Source organism: Hyla sarda, unplaced genomic scaffold (genome assembly GCF_029499605.1).
Source record: "Hyla sarda isolate aHylSar1 unplaced genomic scaffold, aHylSar1.hap1 scaffold_451, whole genome shotgun sequence".
Taxonomy (NCBI): domain Eukaryota; kingdom Metazoa; phylum Chordata; class Amphibia; order Anura; family Hylidae; genus Hyla; species Hyla sarda.
The window spans coordinates 169,607-191,753 of NW_026610464.1; the positions used below are offsets into that span (position 1 = coordinate 169,607).

The following is a 22,147-nucleotide window of genomic DNA, read 5'->3' on the forward strand; positions in this document are numbered from 1 at the left end:
ACACCTAGTGATGTCAGTGGTATTGAGTGACATCACAGCACAGTGCTAAGGCTCCTGGGCCTGGACACAGCAGCGGCTGCAATATCTCAACGGAGAATACGTTTATATCTATGTGTGTGTGTGCGCATATATATATATATATATATATATATATATATATATATATATATTTCTCCGCCGAAATCACTTTTAAACCCATTTCCACCTTTTTTTCCCTTCTCTTCCTCTTACTTTTTTTTCAAGTTTTTTTACGTTTTTCTCCTTTTCGCCTCTTTTCTGGGCGTATTATTCTTCTTTTTCTTCTTTTTTTTCGTCTAATGCATACCCCATCAGTGCAGCAATGCTTATTCAATACCGCCAGCAGATGGAGACACTGGGGGATAATTTTCTAAGGATTTATACTGATTTTTCCTGTCTGAATTTGTCGCACAGAAAGTTGCAGGCCAAATATGTGTGACATTTCTGCGACTTTAGCTTCTAGAGCATTTTTACAACATTATACATAGGTGCTGAATACATAAAAAGCGACTGTTCAGCGACAGACAAGTCACATCGGCTGAAAGTAGGCCAGAATGTCAGTCCATGTTGGAGCAGGTTTAGATACAGTCTAAAGCATAGATCTCAAAGTCTGTGCACAGAATTTAGCAAGGGCCTCGCACCTTCTGATGCATCAGGTAGGTGCACAATAGCATAGCCTAACCCTCTGTACTTTGGTCTATATTGATGCGGGACATAGACAGCCAGCTGATGACCAATCCATTAGTGCAATGGATGGCTGGAAGCATTTGTCTTTGCCTTTGCAATACCACAGAAGCAATGCATGGTCAATGTACAGCAATGACACACCTGTGTGAACAGCCAGGAGACCCCCCCCCCCCCCCCCATGTTATGTTACATAGTTACATAGTTAGTACGGTCGAAAAAAGACATATGTCCATCACGTTCAACCAGGGAATTAAGGGGTAGGGGTGTGGCGCGATATTGGGGAAGGGATGAGATTTTATATTTCTTCATAAGCATTAATCTTATTTTGTCAATTAGGAACATTCAGCACCCACCCGCTATCAAGGCAGCTGCCTATCATGTCATGCCCTACCTGCACAGGTGTGCTGGCTACTCAAATGATCCAATTAAGGAGGCCATTTAGTCAGCAGCAGCAGAAGTCCTGTGCCTGGACGCTCCAACAGGGGCCAGACACAAGCAGAAGCAGAAGCAGCAGAAGCAGCAGCAGCACCACCTTTTGTTTTTTGGCTGCAGCAGCAGCAGCAAGGCCCACAGGGCTGGCTAGCTGGCTAGCCAGCAAGCAGGTAGCAATGAAAGTAGGAATCTTTCTTTTTAACCCTGTAAGGGGGTGGTGCACTGTACCCGAAGATACTGCCATATCGGGTCAATGCATAGGGCGACGGAAGCAAGCTTCGAAATCGGCCCCCGTTCTCAAAAATCCATTTAATATATGGTCCCCAGATAGGGGACGTATCAGATATTAAACTGATAAGAACAGATACTACACTTGATCTTAGCCAAAAGGCCGAGAAGCGATAACCGTGAAAGGGGCGGGCCCAACAAGGTCCCCTTCATGGGCACTATCACTGCTTGCTGTCAGGGAGGCTGCCAGACAATTTTCCATGCACACTCTGGGCTGGGGGGCAGTCAACCACCAGTACACACAGCAGAACCTAAACCCATACCATTATTGCTAAGCAGCAAGACAGGGGCCCATTGCACTCCCACGGGGCCTTTTTAAATGCAATCCATAACCCGGATTTGCCAGGAACCCTTCTTACTCCTCCTACTTGCATGTGACACTGGGCTTAGGATCTGCATAGGAAACACACACACAAGCACACACCTACCTTTGTTGCCTGCAGATGCCTCCTTGGCTGTCCCCAAACGGTATCAAACCAACACCCACGGGAAGCTGTAAGCATAGAGGACATGCCTGCACCCCATTGGACTTACCTGTGTGGGTTAAATCCGGGTTATTTGACAACCTATGGCGGTGATGGTTCTGCTCAGGCAGAGCAGTGCTGATGCTCCTCATAAAGCTGTCGCTGCTGTGAAGGTTCTAGGTGACATCACAAATCCCTTTGGTTACATACACAACAAAGCTGGGTTGTTGTTGTTTACACTCTGCAAGGCCTGTGGAAGTGAGTGACATCATAGCACTGTAGTTCTGAGGGTTCAAGATGGATGCAACAATCTCCTGTTGCTTCTATGAAGGCCGTAATAGACGACATCACCAAACAGCTCCATAGTCACATACACAGCAAAGGAGAGATGTTGTTTACACCTAGTGATGTCAGTGGTATTGAGTGACATCACAGCACAGTGCTAAGGCTCCTGGGCCTGGACACAGCAGCGGCTGCAATATCTCAACGGAGAATACGTTTATATCTATGTGTGTGTGTGCGCATATATATATATATATATATATATATATATATATATATATATATTTCTCCGCCGAAATCACTTTTAAACCCATTTCCACCTTTTTATCCCTTCTCTTCCTCTTACTTTTTTTTCACGTTTTTTTACGTTTTTCTCCTTTTCGCCTCTTTTCTGGGCGTATTATTCTTCTTTTTCCTCTTTTTATTCGTCTAATGCATACCCCATCAGTGCAGCAATGCTTATTCAATACCGCCAGCAGATGGAGACACTGGGGGATAATTTTCTAAGGATTTATACTGATTTTTCCTGTCTGAATTTGTCGCACAGAAAGTTGCAGGCCAAATATGTGTGACATTTCTGCGACTTTAGCTTCTAGAGCATTTTTACAACATTATACATAGGTGCTGAATACATAAAAAGCGACTGTTCAGCGACAGACAAGTCGCATCGGCTGAAAGTAGGCCAGAATGTCAGTCCATGTTGGAGCAGGTTTAGATACAGTCTAAAGCATAGATCTCAAAGTCTGTGCACAGAATTTAGCAAGGGCCTCGCACCTTCTGATGCATCAGGTAGGTGCACAATAGCATAGCCTAACCCTCTGTACTTTGGTCTATATTGATGCGGGACATAGACAGCCAGCTGATGACCAATCCATTAGTGCAATGGATGGCTGGAAGCATTTGTCTTTGCCTTTGCAATACCACAGAAGCAATGCATGGTCAATGTACAGCAATGACACACCTGTGTGAACAGCCAGGAGACCCCCCCCCCCCCCCCCCCCATGTTATGTTACATAGTTACATAGTTAGTACGGTCGAAAAAAGACATATGTCCATCACGTTCAACCAGGGAATTAAGGGGTAGGGGTGTGGCGCGATATTGGGGAAGGGATGAGATTTTATATTTCTTCATAAGCATTAATCTTATTTTGTCAATTAGGAACATTCAGCACCCACCCGCTATCAAGGCAGCTGCCTATCATGTCATGCCCTACCTGCACAGGTGTGCTGGCTACTCAAATGATCCAATTAAGGAGGCCATTTAGTCAGCAGCAGCAGAAGTCCTGTGCCTGGACGCTCCAACAGGGGCCAGACACAAGCAGAAGCAGAAGCAGCAGAAGCAGCAGCAGCACCACCTTTTGTTTTTTGGCTGCAGCAGCAGCAAGGCCCACAGGGCTGGCTAGCTGGCTAGCCAGCAAGCAGGTAGCAATGAAAGTAGGAATCTTTCTTTTTAACCCTGTAAGGGGGTGGTGCACTGTACCCGAAGATACTGCCATATCGGGTCAATGCATAGGGCGACGGAAGCAAGCTTCGAAATCGGCCCCCGTTCTCAAAAATCCATTTAATATATGGTCCCCAGATAGGGGACGTATCAGATATTAAACTGATAAGAACAGATAAGGTTTCAACAAAATTTTATTGAATAAATAAGAAACCATACAAAATTTAAAATGCAAAATAATAAAAGGTTCACAAAAGTTTTAAAATACAAATAATAAAACCAGTAATAAAAGGAGAAAAAATAAAAATGGCAGGATAAAACATTATACAAATGTCATAAAAACTGATTATACTGTTATTTCGTTCCATAGAGGCAGACACCACATGGATGCTGCCTCGCTGGCCCCCAACTGTTTCTTGTCTCTTAGGTAATAGATGTACATCTCACTCAGGGCCAGCTTTATACAGTTTTTAACATCAATAAAATCATGTTTAAAAAGTAAGATGTTCCTAACTTTCCAGATGGCATTTTTAAAACAATTAATAATCATCCAGCAGATCATCTGCTGTTTAAAATTGGGGCAGTTAAAAAGACCGTAAAAGACACATTCGTGATTAAAATCTTTTAGGCCGCAGGCCCACTTCAAAAGTGGGCCTACCTTCCTCCAAAGCTCCCGTGCAAAAGGGCAGTTCCAAAATATGTGCAGCACCGTTTCGTCCACTCCGCAGCCATCTCTCGGGCACTTGGCTCTCGCCACCAGTCCTCGCCTGTGCTGAAACTCACGAGTAGGGAGGCACTGGTGGACGATTGCCCAGGCAAGATCCCTGTGTACATTCGCCAGAAACTTCCCGTACACGTTCCGCCATACCTTTTTGGATCTTGCCTGTGTGAAATTGGACACTGCCAGGGTAACCTCACTCCGCCTGAGGACCTTTGATACCTTTCTCTGGTCCCCCAGTATGTCAGGCTCCAAATCTTGGAGACCTAGGAGCCTGACTGTCTTTTCCAACACCACATAATGTTTTGGGGGACACAGAAGCACCGGAGCGTTCAGAGGGATGCGCAACCATCTTTTAAAAACCATGCCCGCAGCGTACCTTAAAAAGCAGCTAAAAATGCCATCGGATTTAATAATTTTAAAACAGAAACAGAAATACTTTATGTAAAAGAAAGTAAAAAGGTTAGGAACATCTTTCCCGCCATTATCTTTACTTTTGTACATAAAATCACGCTTTAATTTCTCCATTTTTGAACCCCATAAAAAAGTAAAAACAATTCTAGTTACTTTTTTAATGTATAAAATAGATGGAGGAAATACCATGGCAATGTATAGCATAATAGGGAGTAAAACCATCTTTATTATTAAAATCTTCCCCTCCATGGTAAGGTTTCTAAGATTCCACATTAAAATCTTCTTCTCCATCTTAGCTATAGCTGAATCCCAGTTAGGGCTCCCATCATTGACCTGGTTAAAAACAATACCTAAAACTTTAATTTGATCCTGTTGCATTGTGACTCCTGGGGTGATGGATGAATCCCAGGAGCCAATATAAAAACAGTCACATTTATCTGTGTTTAGCTTAAAACCAGAGACCTCGCAGAAATAGCTGGTGTTCCTCAATGCCCCCCTCATGGATGGAGAGTCCGGGCACAGTATGGTGACATCATCCATGTACCCCAACACCTTTAGATGGGTCCCTCCTCCACCAGGTATCGGTACGCCTCTTACTACCCGGTCTTTTCTGAGGAGGGCCATCAGTGGTTCGATTGCGCAAATAAAAAGGAGTGGGGACAGGGGGCAGCCCTGTTTGACACCTGATAAAAGAGGAACACCGCTGGTTAAAAAGCCATTAACAGAGACTTGACTAAAACAGGATCGGTATAAAAGCATGATTCGGCTTAAAATCGTTTCAGGCACTGCCATCTTTTTAAGAACTAAAAACAGGTATTCATGGGAGACCCTATCAAAGGCTTTTTCAAAGTCTAAGGATAAAATTGCTACAGTTTGATTTCTATCCTTAAAATACCATAAAACATCTCTTAAAATATTTAGGGATTCAGCTATAGACCTTCCAGGTACCCCACAAACCTGATTTGGGTGAATTAATTTATGAATAAAAGGTTTAAAACGGACAGCTAATAACTTGGCTAAAACTTTATAATCAACATTTAAAAGTGTGATGGGGCGCCAATTTTTTAGCATATCCTTTTCACCCTTTTTAAAAAGTAATGATACAATCCCCCTCCTCCAGGAAGGGGGAAGTTCATTAACAATAAAAGTTTCTTTATACAATAAAACCATATCATCCTTTAAAATATCCCAAAAAGCTAAATAAAATTCGATGGGTAAACCATCTTCCCCAGGGGCCTTCCCACTAGAAAAACTTTTAAAAACAAATAAAAGTTCATCTAAGTTAAGATCACGGGATAAAACCTCCTGGTCTAAAACATCTAGCTTAAAATCAAGGGAATTAAGAACATGTTCTAAAAAGGATGGATTAAGATCTTTCTTATTAAAAAGAAGCTGGTAGAAGTTAAAAACTGCATCTAACATGCCTTTTGGAGTGGATTCACCCTCAAGGTTTTGGATGATATCCCTCCTATTCATCACTTTTTTAAAAAAGAAACGGGAACATTTCTCGCCCTCCTCCAGGTGCTGCACATGTGAGTTAAAAATGATTTGTTTCCCTTTCTTTTCTATGGCATGTTTTATTTCAGTTTTAAGGTTTAAAATATCATTTTCTACATCCATACCAGCTTCTTTCAATTTAAAAAGTACATTTAAACGCATGTTAAGAACATAAAACCACTGTTTTTCCATTTTTGCCTTCTTCTTACCTGCTTTGATAAAAAAAAATCTGATTTTAGATTTGGTGCCCTCCCACCAGTGCAGCATAGGCTCGTGGGGTTTTCTTTGTGATTGCCAGCATTGGTAGGTCCGCACAAACTCCTCTTTTATCTCAGGGTCCTCTAGGAGTGTGGTGTTTAATCTCCAGAGGCCCCTTTTTGCTTTTTGCTCCCCCTCTAGCTCCAGGCCCACCAAGAGGAGCTTATGATCAGAGAAGATATTCTGCTCGAGCGTGCATTTCAGGGGTTTAAAAGCTCTAGAGGAAAAAATAAAATCGATTCTGGAGCTCACTCTTCCATTGGACCATGTGGCGCCTGGGTCCTCCGGCAAGAGATCCTTCCAGCAATCTTTCAAATTAAAATCATCAATAAAATTTTTAAGCAGGTAAGAAGTGCGGTCTTTACGATTAATATCCCCACCCTGCCGGTGTTCCCCATCACGTATGCAGTTAAAATCACCTCCCACCAGCAGGGGGGAAGACCCAACACAAAACAGTGGTAAAATTTCAAATAGTTCTGCCCGCTCCTGTTTATCAGGAGGGGCATACACATTTAAAACACGAATTAAAAGTCCATTAAAATATAGATGAATTAAAAGAGCTCTGCCAGGCACAATCTCAGTTACTGTATGAATAGAAAAGGACTGGCCTCGGCAGAGCAGCCCAACACCCACAGAACGACAGTCATTTGCACCGGACCATATGGATGGGCCCAGCTTCCAGTCTTCTTTTAAGTCTTTATAGTCCATTTTACTAGGGATTCCACATTCTTGTAGCAGGCAAAGGTCAAAGTCACATGTCTCTAGATAAGAAAATAAAGCAGCCCTGCGATCAGGGCTCTTTAAGGACCTCACATTGAGTGAGGCAATTTTTACAGGGATAGGCATAGTTTATGGAGAGTCCGTGCTTGGAGAATCAAAGTCAATAATAAGCTGCGTACCGTCATCCCCCGCCTGCGGGGTCATCAGCTCCTTGATGTTCTGAGGGTCGGAGCTTGAGATCGATGATGCCCCGACCCTGAGCTCGCTCTCGTCCGAACTACGGCACGCCGCTTTCCTTTGAATGTCTTCCTCTTCTTCTTCTCTTTGTCTTTTAAATGTCACACTGCTGTCCATATCCTCTGTGTTGCTCTCACTCGATGTAATCTCTGGCCCCCGGCTGATGGATCTGCGTCTTCTTTCATCATTTGACGACTGGAACTGCTGCACAGGGGCCTGTGAGGCCTCTTTTCCGGAACCTTTGCCGCTACCTTGGGAAGTTTTCATCGCTTGTTCCCCAGCAAGCGTTGCTGAGGACTGTTGCTCCAACTTCCCCATCGATCGACGATGGCCAGTTTTACCCACCGGGTCCACTGCTGGCGGGGCAGCAAACCCTGGTTTGGCGCCACTTGTCTTCTTGGCCCTGTCCTGTATAGGCGGAGTAACAGGACCGGGCTCAGACCTGGCCACCTGGCTCCCCTTCCGGCGGGCTTTCACCGGGGCCTCTTCGTCCGGAGCAGGGCGACCCTGGGCCAAGCCAGTACCTGGCTTATGCTGCAATTTTGGGTCCACTTTTGCCCCCACCGAGGCCCGTCGGCTGCCACCCGCCACAGGTGAGCCCCCTTCAGAAGTTTCGGCGGGCTCTTGAGCCAGGTAGGAAGTCGATCGACGTCTTTCAATTTCCCGGGCAGTAAACTCGATCACCCGCCCGGGCTTCGTGGAATCCCCATGGCCTCCCCCTAGCACTACCACCGGTGGGCCCCCCGATGGAGCACCAGAGGTCTTGGGCCTGGACCCATCAGTACCTGCCATCTGGGGTTTGGGCATCTTAAAAAAGGACGTCTTTTGTCCTGTCCCCTCTTTGGGTGGGCCCAGCCTTGACCCACCCATCGTAGTTTTTGCTTTATGGGGACAGGAATTAAAATCGTGATTTTCCTCTCCGCAGAGGTTGCACCTTATCGTATGGCTACATCTTGAGGCTATGTGACCTTCTTGGCCACACCTATTGCAGCGAATCACACGCTCCGCGCCGCAGGTCTCCTGGGTGTGGCCAAACCTCAAGCAATTACGGCAATACATAGGCATTTGAGGATAGAACAGGAAGCCCCGAACTCTCCCGATGGCAAAATTTGGGGGCGGATGGCAAAGACCCCCAATACCACCGGGATCCTTACGGAGCTTGACCCAGAACTTCCTCTTGCCGTTCCAGAACCGCACGGAGTTCAAGATTTTGTTTGCGAATCGCACCTCTTCGCAGTATCGCCGAAGAAAAGTGGCTATATCCTCCGTGGTCACATGAGGGCTGTGCATAGCCACCACCAACGGTATATGTTCCTCACCATAGAGGAACTGGAACGAAAGACCGTCGAGTCGATCGTCCCTCTGGTCCGCACCAGACAAGGTTGCATAGATGTTATCGCAACACGCCGTGGCCGTGAAGGTGACGGTATACAGGCCACGGCTTTCCTGGTCATTTAGACACAGGATGTCCTCCCTATTGAGGCGGAAGTAGTCAAGAAGAATCACCTCCGCAATGAAGCGGAGGTTCTTCAACTGACGATGGCTCTCCGACACCTCTATGCGGATGGTATTTCGCATCGACATTTCCCCAGAGGGGAAAGCCCAGGAGAACGGCATCTTCCACACCCAGGGACTAAGCCCCTTCCCCAATAGCAGCAGGGGCTCGGAATCCCGCTATAAAAGCGGAACCCTTACCCAAGGCAGAGGTCGGGGGTACCCTAGGTGCTTCCGAAGCTACAGGTAACGCTCAACGTACCGAAAATGCCTTCTGAGACACAAGGTCCCAGAGACAGGGGGATCGCAACCCGTTGTCCGTGGACTAAGCCCGCTCCCCAATAGCAGCAAGGGGGTGAAGTCCCTCCGTAAGGAGAGACAATCCCCCAAGGCCGAGAAGCGGGGTACCACAGACACCTTCCGACCAGACCAAATGCAGATACTACACTTGATCTTAGCCAAAAGGCCGAGAAGCGATAACCGTGAAAGGGGCGGGCCCAACAAGGTCCCCTTCATGGGCACTATCACTGCTTGCTGTCAGGGAGGCTGCCAGACAATTTTCCATGCACACTCTGGGCTGGGGGGCAGTCAACCACCAGTACACACAGCAGAACCTAAACCCATACCATTATTGCTAAGCAGCAAGACAGGGGCCCATTGCACTCCCACGGGGCCTTTTTAAATGCAATCCATAACCCGGATTTGCCAGGAACCCTTCTTACTCCTCCTACTTGCATGTGACACTGGGCTTAGGATCTGCATAGGAAACACACACACAAGCACACACCTACCTTTGTTGCCTGCAGATGCCTCCTTGGCTGTCCCCAAACGGTATCAAACCAACACCCACGGGAAGCTGTAAGCATAGAGGACATGCCTGCACCCCATTGGACTTACCTGTGTGGGTTAAATCCGGGTTATTTGACAACCTATGGCGGTGATGGTTCTGCTCAGGCAGAGCAGTGCTGATGCTCCTCATAAAGCTGTCGCTGCTGTGAAGGTTCTAGGTGACATCACAATCCCTATGGTTACATACACAACAAAGCTGGGTTGTTGTTGTTTACACTCTGCAAGGCCTGTGGAAGTGAGTGACATCATAGCACTGTAGTTCTGAGGGTTCTAGATGGATGCAACAATCTCCTGTTGCTTCTATGAAGGCCATAATAGACGACATCACCAAACAGCTCCATAGTCACATACACAGCAAAGGAGAGATGTTGTTTACACCTAGTGATGTCAGTGGTATTGAGTGACATCAAAGCACAGTGCTAAGGCTCCTGGGCCTGGACACAGCAGCGGCTGCAATATCTCAACGGAGAATACGTTTATATATATGTGTGTGTGTGCGCGTATATATATATATATATATATATATATATATATATATATTTCTCCGCCGAAATCACTTTTAAACCCATTTCCACCTTTTTTTCCCTTCTCTTCCTCTTACTTTTTTTTCACGTTTTTTTACGTTTTTCTCCTTTTCGCCTCTTTTCTGGGCGTATTATTCTTCTTTTTCTTCTTTTTTTTCGTCTAATGCATACCCCATCAGTGCAGCAATGCTTATTCAATACCGCCAGCAGATGGAGACACTGGGGGATAATTTTCTAAGGATTTATACTGATTTTTCCTGTCTGAATTTGTCGCACAGAAAGTTGCAGGCCAAATATGTGTGACATTTCTGCGACTTTAGCTTCTAGAGCATTTTTACAACATTATACATAGGTGCTGAATACATAAAAAGCGACTGTTCAGCGACAGACAAGTCGCATCGGCTGAAAGTAGGCCAGAATGTCAGTCCATGTTGGAGCAGGTTTAGATACAGTCTAAAGCATAGATCTCAAAGTCTGTGCACAGAATTTAGCAAGGGCCTCGCACCTTCTGATGCATCAGGTAGGTGCACTATAGCATAGCCTAACCCTCTGTACTTTGGTCTATATTGATGCGGGACATAGACAGCCAGCTGATGACCAATCCATTAGTGCAATGGATGGCTGGAAGCATTTGTCTTTGCCTTTGCAATACCACAGAAGCAATGCATGGTCAATGTACAGCAATGACACACCTGTGTGAACAGCCAGGAGACCCCCCCATGTTATGTTACATAGTTACATAGTTAGTACGGTCGAAAAAAGACATATGTCCATCAAGTTCAACCAGGGAATTAAGGGGTAGGGGTGTGGCGCGATATTGGGGAAGGGATGAGATTTTATATTTCTTCATAAGCATTAATCTTATTTTGTCAATTAGGAACATTCAGCACCCACCCGCTATCAAGGCAGCTGCCTATCATGTCATGCCCTACCTGCACAGGTGTGCTGGCTACTCAAATGATCCAATTAAGGAGGCCATTTAGTCAGCAGCAGCAGAAGTCCTGTGCCTGGACGCTCCAACAGCGGCCAGACACAAGCAGAAGCAGCAGAAGCAGCAGCAGCACCACCTTTTGTTTTTTGGCTGCAGCAGCAGCAGCAGCAGCAGCAAGGCCCACAGGGCTGGCTAGCTGGCTAGCCAGCAAGCAGGTAGCAATGAAAGTAGGAATCTTTCTTTTTAACCCTGTAAGGGGGTGGTGCACTGTACCCGAAGATACTGCCATATCGGGTCAATGCATAGGGCGACGGAAGCAAGCTTCGAAATCGGCCCCCGTTCTCAAAAATCCATTTAATATATGGTCCCCAGATAGGGGACGTATCAGATATTAAACTGATAAGAACAGATACTACACTTGATCTTAGCCAAAAGGCCGAGAAGCGATAACCGTGAAAGGGGCGGGCCCAACAAGGTCCCCTTCATGGGCACTATTACTGCTTGCTGTCAGGGAGGCTGCCAGACAATTTTCCATGCACACTCTGGGCTGGGGGGCAGTCAACCACCAGTACACACAGCAGAACCTAAACCCATACCATTATTGCTAAGCAGCAAGACAGGGGCCCATTGCACTCCCACGGGGCCTTTTTAAATGCAATCCATAACCCGGATTTGCCAGGAACCCTTCTTACTCCTCCTACTTGCATGTGACACTGGGCTTAGGATCTGCATAGGAAACACACACACAAGCACACACCTACCTTTGTTGCCTGCAGATGCCTCCTTGGCTGTCCCCAAACGGTATCAAACCAACACCCACGGGAAGCTGTAAGCATAGAGGACATGCCTGCACCCCATTGGACTTACCTGTGTGGGTTAAATCCGGGTTATTTGACAACCTATGGCGGTGATGGTTCTGCTCAGGCAGAGCAGTGCTGATGCTCCTCATAAAGCTGTCGCTGCTGTGAAGGTTCTAGGTGACATCACAATCCCTATGGTTACATACACAACAAAGCTGGGTTGTTGTTGTTTACACTCTGCAAGGCCTGTGGAAGTGAGTGACATCATAGCACTGTAGTTCTGAGGGTTCTAGATGGATGCAACAATCTCCTGTTGCTTCTATGAAGGCCATAATAGACGACATCACCAAACAGCTCCATAGTCACATACACAGCAAAGGAGAGATGTTGTTTACACCTAGTGATGTCAGTGGTATTGAGTGACATCACAGCACAGTGCTAAGGCTCCTGGGCCTGGACACAGCAGCGGCTGCAATATCTCAACGGAGAATACGTTTATATATATGTGTGTGTGTGCGCGTATATATATATATATATATATATATATATATATATATATTTCTCCGCCGAAATCACTTTTAAACCCATTTCCACCTTTTTTTCCCTTCTCTTCCTCTTACTTTTTTTTTCACGTTTTTTTACGTTTTTCTCCTTTTCGCCTCTTTTCTGGGCGTATTATTCTTCTTTTTCTTCTTTTTTTTCGTCTAATGCATACCCCATCAGTGCAGCAATGCTTATTCAATACCGCCAGCAGATGGAGACACTGGGGGATAATTTTCTAAGGATTTATACTGATTTTTCCTGTCTGAATTTGTCGCACAGAAAGTTGCAGGCCAAATATGTGTGACATTTCTGCGACTTTAGCTTCTAGAGCATTTTTACAACATTATACATAGGTGCTGAATACATAAAAAGCGACTGTTCAGCGACAGACAAGTCGCATCGGCTGAAAGTAGGCCAGAATGTCAGTCCATGTTGGAGCAGGTTTAGATACAGTCTAAAGCATAGATCTCAAAGTCTGTGCACAGAATTTAGCAAGGGCCTCGCACCTTCTGATGCATCAGGTAGGTGCACTATAGCATAGCCTAACCCTCTGTACTTTGGTCTATATTGATGCGGGACATAGACAGCCAGCTGATGACCAATCCATTAGTGCAATGGATGGCTGGAAGCATTTGTCTTTGCCTTTGCAATACCACAGAAGCAATGCATGGTCAATGTACAGCAATGACACACCTGTGTGAACAGCCAGGAGACCCCCCCATGTTATGTTACATAGTTACATAGTTAGTACGGTCGAAAAAAGACATATGTCCATCAAGTTCAACCAGGGAATTAAGGGGTAGGGGTGTGGCGCGATATTGGGGAAGGGATGAGATTTTATATTTCTTCATAAGCATTAATCTTATTTTGTCAATTAGGAACATTCAGCACCCACCCGCTATCAAGGCAGCTGCCTATCATGTCATGCCCTACCTGCACAGGTGTGCTGGCTACTCAAATGATCCAATTAAGGAGGCCATTTAGTCAGCAGCAGCAGAAGTCCTGTGCCTGGACGCTCCAACAGCGGCCAGACACAAGCAGAAGCAGCAGAAGCAGCAGCAGCACCACCTTTTGTTTTTTGGCTGCAGCAGCAGCAGCAGCAGCAGCAAGGCCCACAGGGCTGGCTAGCTGGCTAGCCAGCAAGCAGGTAGCAATGAAAGTAGGAATCTTTCTTTTTAACCCTGTAAGGGGGTGGTGCACTGTACCCGAAGATACTGCCATATCGGGTCAATGCATAGGGCGACGGAAGCAAGCTTCGAAATCGGCCCCCGTTCTCAAAAATCCATTTAATATATGGTCCCCAGATAGGGGACGTATCAGATATTAAACTGATAAGAACAGATACTACACTTGATCTTAGCCAAAAGGCCGAGAAGCGATAACCGTGAAAGGGGCGGGCCCAACAAGGTCCCCTTCATGGGCACTATTACTGCTTGCTGTCAGGGAGGCTGCCAGACAATTTTCCATGCACACTCTGGGCTGGGGGGCAGTCAACCACCAGTACACACAGCAGAACCTAAACCCATACCATTATTGCTAAGCAGCAAGACAGGGGCCCATTGCACTCCCACGGGGCCTTTTTAAATGCAATCCATAACCCGGATTTGCCAGGAACCCTTCTTACTCCTCCTACTTGCATGTGACACTGGGCTTAGGATCTGCATAGGAAACACACACACAAGCACACACCTACCTTTGTTGCCTGCAGATGCCTCCTTGGCTGTCCCCAAACGGTATCAAACCAACACCCACGGGAAGCTGTAAGCATAGAGGACATGCCTGCACCCCATTGGACTTACCTGTGTGGGTTAAATCCGGGTTATTTGACAACCTATGGCGGTGATGGTTCTGCTCAGGCAGAGCAGTGCTGATGCTCCTCATAAAGCTGTCGCTGCTGTGAAGGTTCTAGGTGACATCACAATCCCTATGGTTACATACACAACAAAGCTGGGTTGTTGTTGTTTACACTCTGCAAGGCCTGTGGAAGTGAGTGACATCATAGCACTGTAGTTCTGAGGGTTCTAGATGGATGCAACAATCTCCTGTTGCTTCTATGAAGGCCATAATAGACGACATCACCAAACAGCTCCATAGTCACATACACAGCAAAGGAGAGATGTTGTTTACACCTAGTGATGTCAGTGGTATTGAGTGACATCACAGCACAGTGCTAAGGCTCCTGGGCCTGGACACAGCAGCGGCTGCAATATCTCAACGGAGAATACGTTTATATATATGTGTGTGTGTGCGCGTATATATATATATATATATATATATATATATATATATTTCTCCGCCGAAATCACTTTTAAACCCATTTCCACCTTTTTTTCCCTTCTCTTCCTCTTACTTTTTTTTTCACGTTTTTTTACGTTTTTCTCCTTTTCGCCTCTTTTCTGGGCGTATTATTCTTCTTTTTCTTCTTTTTTTTCGTCTAATGCATACCCCATCAGTGCAGCAATGCTTATTCAATACCGCCAGCAGATGGAGACACTGGGGGATAATTTTCTAAGGATTTATACTGATTTTTCCTGTCTGAATTTGTCGCACAGAAAGTTGCAGGCCAAATATGTGTGACATTTCTGCGACTTTAGCTTCTAGAGCATTTTTACAACATTATACATAGGTGCTGAATACATAAAAAGCGACTGTTCAGCGACAGACAAGTCGCATCGGCTGAAAGTAGGCCAGAATGTCAGTCCATGTTGGAGCAGGTTTAGATACAGTCTAAAGCATAGATCTCAAAGTCTGTGCACAGAATTTAGCAAGGGCCTCGCACCTTCTGATGCATCAGGTAGGTGCACTATAGCATAGCCTAACCCTCTGTACTTTGGTCTATATTGATGCGGGACATAGACAGCCAGCTGATGACCAATCCATTAGTGCAATGGATGGCTGGAAGCATTTGTCTTTGCCTTTGCAATACCACAGAAGCAATGCATGGTCAATGTACAGCAATGACACACCTGTGTGAACAGCCAGGAGACCCCCCCATGTTATGTTACATAGTTACATAGTTAGTACGGTCGAAAAAAGACATATGTCCATCAAGTTCAACCAGGGAATTAAGGGGTAGGGGTGTGGCGCGATATTGGGGAAGGGATGAGATTTTATATTTCTTCATAAGCATTAATCTTATTTTGTCAATTAGGAACATTCAGCACCCACCCGCTATCAAGGCAGCTGCCTATCATGTCATGCCCTACCTGCACAGGTGTGCTGGCTACTCAAATGATCCAATTAAGGAGGCCATTTAGTCAGCAGCAGCAGAAGTCCTGTGCCTGGACGCTCCAACAGCGGCCAGACACAAGCAGAAGCAGCAGAAGCAGCAGCAGCACCACCTTTTGTTTTTTGGCTGCAGCAGCAGCAGCAGCAGCAGCAAGGCCCACAGGGCTGGCTAGCTGGCTAGCCAGCAAGCAGGTAGCAATGAAAGTAGGAATCTTTCTTTTTAACCCTGTAAGGGGGTGGTGCACTGTACCCGAAGATACTGCCATATCGGGTCAATGCATAGGGCGACGGAAGCAAGCTTCGAAATCGGCCCCCGTTCTCAAAAATCCATTTAATATATGGTCCCCAGATAGGGGACGTATCAGATATTAAACTGATAAGAACAGATACTACACTTGATCTTAGCCAAAAGGCCGAGAAGCGATAACCGTGAAAGGGGCGGGCCCAACAAGGTCCCCTTCATGGGCACTATCACTGCTTGCTGTCAGGGAGGCTGCCAGACAATTTTCCATGCACACTCTGGGCTGGGGGGCAGTCAACCACCAGTACACACAGCAGAACCTAAACCCATACCATTATTGCTAAGCAGCAAGACAGGGGCCCATTGCACTCCCACGGGGCCTTTTTAAATGCAATCCATAACCCGGATTTGCCAGGAACCCTTCTTACTCCTCCTACTTGCATGTGACACTGGGCTTAGGATCTGCATAGGAAACACACACACAAGCACACACCTACCTTTGTTGCCTGCAGATGCCTCCTTGGCTGTCCCCAAACGGTATCAAACCAACACCCACGGGAAGCTGTAAGCATAGAGGACATGCCTGCACCCCATTGGACTTACCTGTGTGGGTTAAATCCGGGTTATTTGACAACCTATGGCGGTGATGGTTCTGCTCAGGCAGAGCAGTGCTGATGCTCCTCATAAAGCTGTCGCTGCTGTGAAGGTTCTAGGTGACATCACAATCCCTATGGTTACATACACAACAAAGCTGGGTTGTTGTTGTTTACACTCTGCAAGGCCTGTGGAAGTGAGTGACATCATAGCACTGTAGTTCTGAGGGTTCTAGATGGATGCAACAATCTCCTGTTGCTTCTATGAAGGCCATAATAGACGACATCACCAAACAGCTCCATAGTCACATACACAGCAAAGGAGAGATGTTGTTTACACCTAGTGATGTCAGTGGTATTGAGTGACATCACAGCACAGTGCTAAGGCTCCTGGGCCTGGACACAGCAGCGGCTGCAATATCTCAACGGAGAATACGTTTATATATATGTGTGTGTGTGCGCGTATATATATATATATATATATATATATATATATATATTTCTCCGCCGAAATCACTTTTAAACCCATTTCCACCTTTTTTTCCCTTCTCTTCCTCTTACTTTTTTTTCACGTTTTTTTACGTTTTTCTCCTTTTCGCCTCTTTTCTGGGCGTATTATTCTTCTTTTTCTTCTTTTTTTTCGTCTAATGCATACCCCATCAGTGCAGCAATGCTTATTCAATACCGCCAGCAGATGGAGACACTGGGGGATAATTTTCTAAGGATTTATACTGATTTTTCCTGTCTGAATTTGTCGCACAGAAAGTTGCAGGCCAAATATGTGTGACATTTCTGCGACTTTAGCTTCTAGAGCATTTTTACAACATTATACATAGGTGCTGAATACATAAAAAGCGACTGTTCAGCGACAGACAAGTCGCATCGGCTGAAAGTAGGCCAGAATGTCAGTCCATGTTGGAGCAGGTTTAGATACAGTCTAAAGCATAGATCTCAAAGTCTGTGCACAGAATTTAGCAAGGGCCTCGCACCTTCTGATGCATCAGGTAGGTGCACTATAGCATAGCCTAACCCTCTGTACTTTGGTCTATATTGATGCGGGACATAGACAGCCAGCTGATGACCAATCCATTAGTGCAATGGATGGCTGGAAGCATTTGTCTTTGCCTTTGCAATACCACAGAAGCAATGCATGGTCAATGTACAGCAATGACACACCTGTGTGAACAGCCAGGAGACCCCCCCATGTTATGTTACATAGTTACATAGTTAGTACGGTCGAAAAAAGACATATGTCCATCAAGTTCAACCAGGGAATTAAGGGGTAGGGGTGTGGCGCGATATTGGGGAAGGGATGAGATTTTATATTTCTTCATAAGCATTAATCTTATTTTGTCAATTAGGAACATTCAGCACCCACCCGCTATCAAGGCAGCTGCCTATCATGTCATGCCCTACCTGCACAGGTGTGCTGGCTACTCAAATGATCCAATTAAGGAGGCCATTTAGTCAGCAGCAGCAGAAGTCCTGTGCCTGGACGCTCCAACAGCGGCCAGACACAAGCAGAAGCAGCAGAAGCAGCAGCAGCACCACCTTTTGTTTTTTGGCTGCAGCAGCAGCAGCAGCAGCAGCAAGGCCCACAGGGCTGGCTAGCTGGCTAGCCAGCAAGCAGGTAGCAATGAAAGTAGGAATCTTTCTTTTTAACCCTGTAAGGGGGTGGTGCACTGTACCCGAAGATACTGCCATATCGGGTCAATGCATAGGGCGACGGAAGCAAGCTTCGAAATCGGCCCCCGTTCTCAAAAATCCATTTAATATATGGTCCCCAGATAGGGGACGTATCAGATATTAAACTGATAAGAACAGATACTACACTTGATCTTAGCCAAAAGGCCGAGAAGCGATAACCGTGAAAGGGGCGGGCCCAACAAGGTCCCCTTCATGGGCACTATCACTGCTTGCTGTCAGGGAGGCTGCCAGACAATTTTCCATGCACACTCTGGGCTGGGGGGCAGTCAACCACCAGTACACACAGCAGAACCTAAACCCATACCATTATTGCTAAGCAGCAAGACAGGGGCCCATTGCACTCCCACGGGGCCTTTTTAAATGCAATCCATAACCCGGATTTGCCAGGAACCCTTCTTACTCCTCCTACTTGCATGTGACACTGGGCTTAGGATCTGCATAGGAAACACACACACAAGCACACACCTACCTTTGTTGCCTGCAGATGCCTCCTTGGCTGTCCCCAAACGGTATCAAACCAACACCCACGGGAAGCTGTAAGCATAGAGGACATGCCTGCACCCCATTGGACTTACCTGTGTGGGTTAAATCCGGGTTATTTGACAACCTATGGCGGTGATGGTTCTGCTCAGGCAGAGCAGTGCTGATGCTCCTCATAAAGCTGTCGCTGCTGTGAAGGTTCTAGGTGACATCACAATCCCTATGGTTACATACACAACAAAGCTGGGTTGTTGTTGTTTACACTCTGCAAGGCCTGTGGAAGTGAGTGACATCATAGCACTGTAGTTCTGAGGGTTCTAGATGGATGCAACAATCTCCTGTTGCTTCTATGAAGGCCATAATAGACGACATCACCAAACAGCTCCATAGTCACATACACAGCAAAGGAGAGATGTTGTTTACACCTAGTGATGTCAGTGGTATTGAGTGACATCACAGCACAGTGCTAAGGCTCCTGGGCCTGGACACAGCAGCGGCTGCAATATCTCAACGGAGAATACGTTTATATATATGTGTGTGTGTGCGCGTATATATATATATATATATATATATATATATATATTTCTCCGCCGAAATCACTTTTAAACCCATTTCCACCTTTTTTTCCCTTCTCTTCCTCTTACTTTTTTTTCACGTTTTTTTACGTTTTTCTCCTTTTCGCCTCTTTTCTGGGCGTATTATTCTTCTTTTTCTTCTTTTTTTTCGTCTAATGCATACCCCATCAGTGCAGCAATGCTTATTCAATACCGCCAGCAGATGGAGACACTGGGGGATAATTTTCTAAGGATTTATACTGATTTTTCCTGTCTGAATTTGTCGCACAGAAAGTTGCAGGCCAAATATGTGTGACATTTCTGCGACTTTAGCTTCTAGAGCATTTTTACAACATTATACATAGGTGCTGAATACATAAAAAGCGACTGTTCAGCGACAGACAAGTCGCATCGGCTGAAAGTAGGCCAGAATGTCAGTCCATGTTGGAGCAGGTTTAGATACAGTCTAAAGCATAGATCTCAAAGTCTGTGCACAGAATTTAGCAAGGGCCTCGCACCTTCTGATGCATCAGGTAGGTGCACTATAGCATAGCCTAACCCTCTGTACTTTGGTCTATATTGATGCGGGACATAGACAGCCAGCTGATGACCAATCCATTAGTGCAATGGATGGCTGGAAGCATTTGTCTTTGCCTTTGCAATACCACAGAAGCAATGCATGGTCAATGTACAGCAATGACACACCTGTGTGAACAGCCAGGAGACCCCCCCATGTTATGTTACATAGTTACATAGTTAGTACGGTCGAAAAAAGACATATGTCCATCAAGTTCAACCAGGGAATTAAGGGGTAGGGGTGTGGCGCGATATTGGGGAAGGGATGAGATTTTATATTTCTTCATAAGCATTAATCTTATTTTGTCAATTAGGAACATTCAGCACCCACCCGCTATCAAGGCAGCTGCCTATCATGTCATGCCCTACCTGCACAGGTGTGCTGGCTACTCAAATGATCCAATTAAGGAGGCCATTTAGTCAGCAGCAGCAGAAGTCCTGTGCCTGGACGCTCCAACAGCGGCCAGACACAAGCAGAAGCAGCAGAAGCAGCAGCAGCACCACCTTTTGTTTTTTGGCTGCAGCAGCAGCAGCAGCAGCAGCAAGGCCCACAGGGCTGGCTAGCTGGCTAGCCAGCAAGCAGGTAGCAATGAAAGTAGGAATCTTTCTTTTTAACCCTGTAAGGGGGTGGTGCACTGTACCCGAAGATACTGCCATATCGGGTCAATGCATAGGGCGACGGAAGCAAGCTTCGAAATCGGCCCCCGTTCTCAAAAATCCATTTAATATATGGTCCCCAGATAGGGGACGTATCAGATATTAAACTGATAAGAACAGATACTACACTTGATCTTAGCCAAAAGGCCGAGAAGCGATAACCGTGAAAGGGGCGGGCCCAACAAGGTCCCCTTCATGGGCACTATCACTGCTTGCTGTCAGGGAGGCTGCCAGACAATTTTCCATGCACACTCTGGGCTGGGGGGCAGTCAACCACCAGTACACACAGCAGAACCTAAACCCATACCATTATTGCTAAGCAGCAAGACAGGGGCCCATTGCACTCCCACGGGGCCTTTTTAAATGCAATCCATAACCCGGATTTGCCAGGAACCCTTCTTACTCCTCCTACTTGCATGTGACACTGGGCTTAGGATCTGCATAGGAAACACACACACAAGCACACACCTACCTTTGTTGCCTGCAGATGCCTCCTTGGCTGTCCCCAAACGGTATCAAACCAACACCCACGGGAAGCTGTAAGCATAGAGGACATGCCTGCACCCCATTGGACTTACCTGTGTGGGTTAAATCCGGGTTATTTGACAACCTATGGCGGTGATGGTTCTGCTCAGGCAGAGCAGTGCTGATGCTCCTCATAAAGCTGTCGCTGCTGTGAAGGTTCTAGGTGACATCACAATCCCTATGGTTACATACACAACAAAGCTGGGTTGTTGTTGTTTACACTCTGCAAGGCCTGTGGAAGTGAGTGACATCATAGCACTGTAGTTCTGAGGGTTCTAGATGGATGCAACAATCTCCTGTTGCTTCTATGAAGGCCATAATAGACGACATCACCAAACAGCTCCATAGTCACATACACAGCAAAGGAGAGATGTTGTTTACACCTAGTGATGTCAGTGGTATTGAGTGACATCACAGCACAGTGCTAAGGCTCCTGGGCCTGGACACAGCAGCGGCTGCAATATCTCAACGGAGAATACGTTTATATATATGTGTGTGTGTGCGCGTATATATATATATATATATATATATATATATATATATATATATATATTTCTCCGCCGAAATCACTTTTAAACCCATTTCCACCTTTTTTTCCCTTCTCTTCCTCTTACTTTTTTTTCACGTTTTTTTACGTTTTTCTCCTTTTCGCCTCTTTTCTGTGCGTATTATTCTTCTTTTTCTTCTTTTTTTTCGTCTAATGCATACCCCATCAGTGCAGCAATGCTTATTCAATACCGCCAGCAGATGGAGACACTGGGGGATAATTTTCTAAGGATTTATACTGATTTTTCCTGTCTGAATTTGTCGCACAGAAAGTTGCAGGCCAAATATGTGTGACATTTCTGCGACTTTAGCTTCTAGAGCATTTTTACAACATTATACATAGGTGCTGAATACATAAAAAGCGACTGTTCAGCGACAGACAAGTCGCATCGGCTGAAAGTAGGCCAGAATGTCAGTCCATGTTGGAGCAGGTTTAGATACAG

General features: G+C 45.9%; 7 non-coding genes and 1 pseudogene across 7 annotated transcripts; all 8 read right to left on the reverse strand.

The window, feature by feature from the left end:
• Positions 1-1,349: 1,349 nt before the first annotated feature.
• On the reverse strand, positions 1,350-1,540 carry LOC130335577 (U2 spliceosomal RNA). The gene has a single exon (XR_008877186.1). It is a non-coding gene; the product is annotated as a U2 spliceosomal RNA (small nuclear RNA).
• Positions 1,541-3,635: 2,095 nt separating this feature from the next.
• Positions 3,636-3,821, reverse strand: LOC130335506 (U2 spliceosomal RNA). Its single transcript, XR_008877132.1, has one exon. It is a non-coding gene; the product is annotated as a U2 spliceosomal RNA (small nuclear RNA).
• A 5,389-nt stretch (positions 3,822-9,210) lies between these two features.
• Positions 9,211-9,428, reverse strand: LOC130335526 (U2 spliceosomal RNA; annotated as a pseudogene).
• Positions 9,429-11,511: 2,083 nt separating this feature from the next.
• LOC130335579 (U2 spliceosomal RNA) lies at positions 11,512-11,702 on the reverse strand. The gene has a single exon (XR_008877187.1). It is a non-coding gene; the product is annotated as a U2 spliceosomal RNA (small nuclear RNA).
• A 2,084-nt stretch (positions 11,703-13,786) lies between these two features.
• Positions 13,787-13,977, reverse strand: LOC130335468 (U2 spliceosomal RNA). Its single transcript, XR_008877097.1, has one exon. It is a non-coding gene; the product is annotated as a U2 spliceosomal RNA (small nuclear RNA).
• A 2,082-nt stretch (positions 13,978-16,059) lies between these two features.
• LOC130335469 (U2 spliceosomal RNA) lies at positions 16,060-16,250 on the reverse strand. The gene has a single exon (XR_008877098.1). It is a non-coding gene; the product is annotated as a U2 spliceosomal RNA (small nuclear RNA).
• A 2,081-nt stretch (positions 16,251-18,331) lies between these two features.
• LOC130335470 (U2 spliceosomal RNA) lies at positions 18,332-18,522 on the reverse strand. The gene has a single exon (XR_008877099.1). It is a non-coding gene; the product is annotated as a U2 spliceosomal RNA (small nuclear RNA).
• Positions 18,523-20,601: 2,079 nt separating this feature from the next.
• Positions 20,602-20,792, reverse strand: LOC130335471 (U2 spliceosomal RNA). The gene has a single exon (XR_008877100.1). It is a non-coding gene; the product is annotated as a U2 spliceosomal RNA (small nuclear RNA).
• Between the last annotated feature and the right edge of the window lie 1,355 nt (positions 20,793-22,147).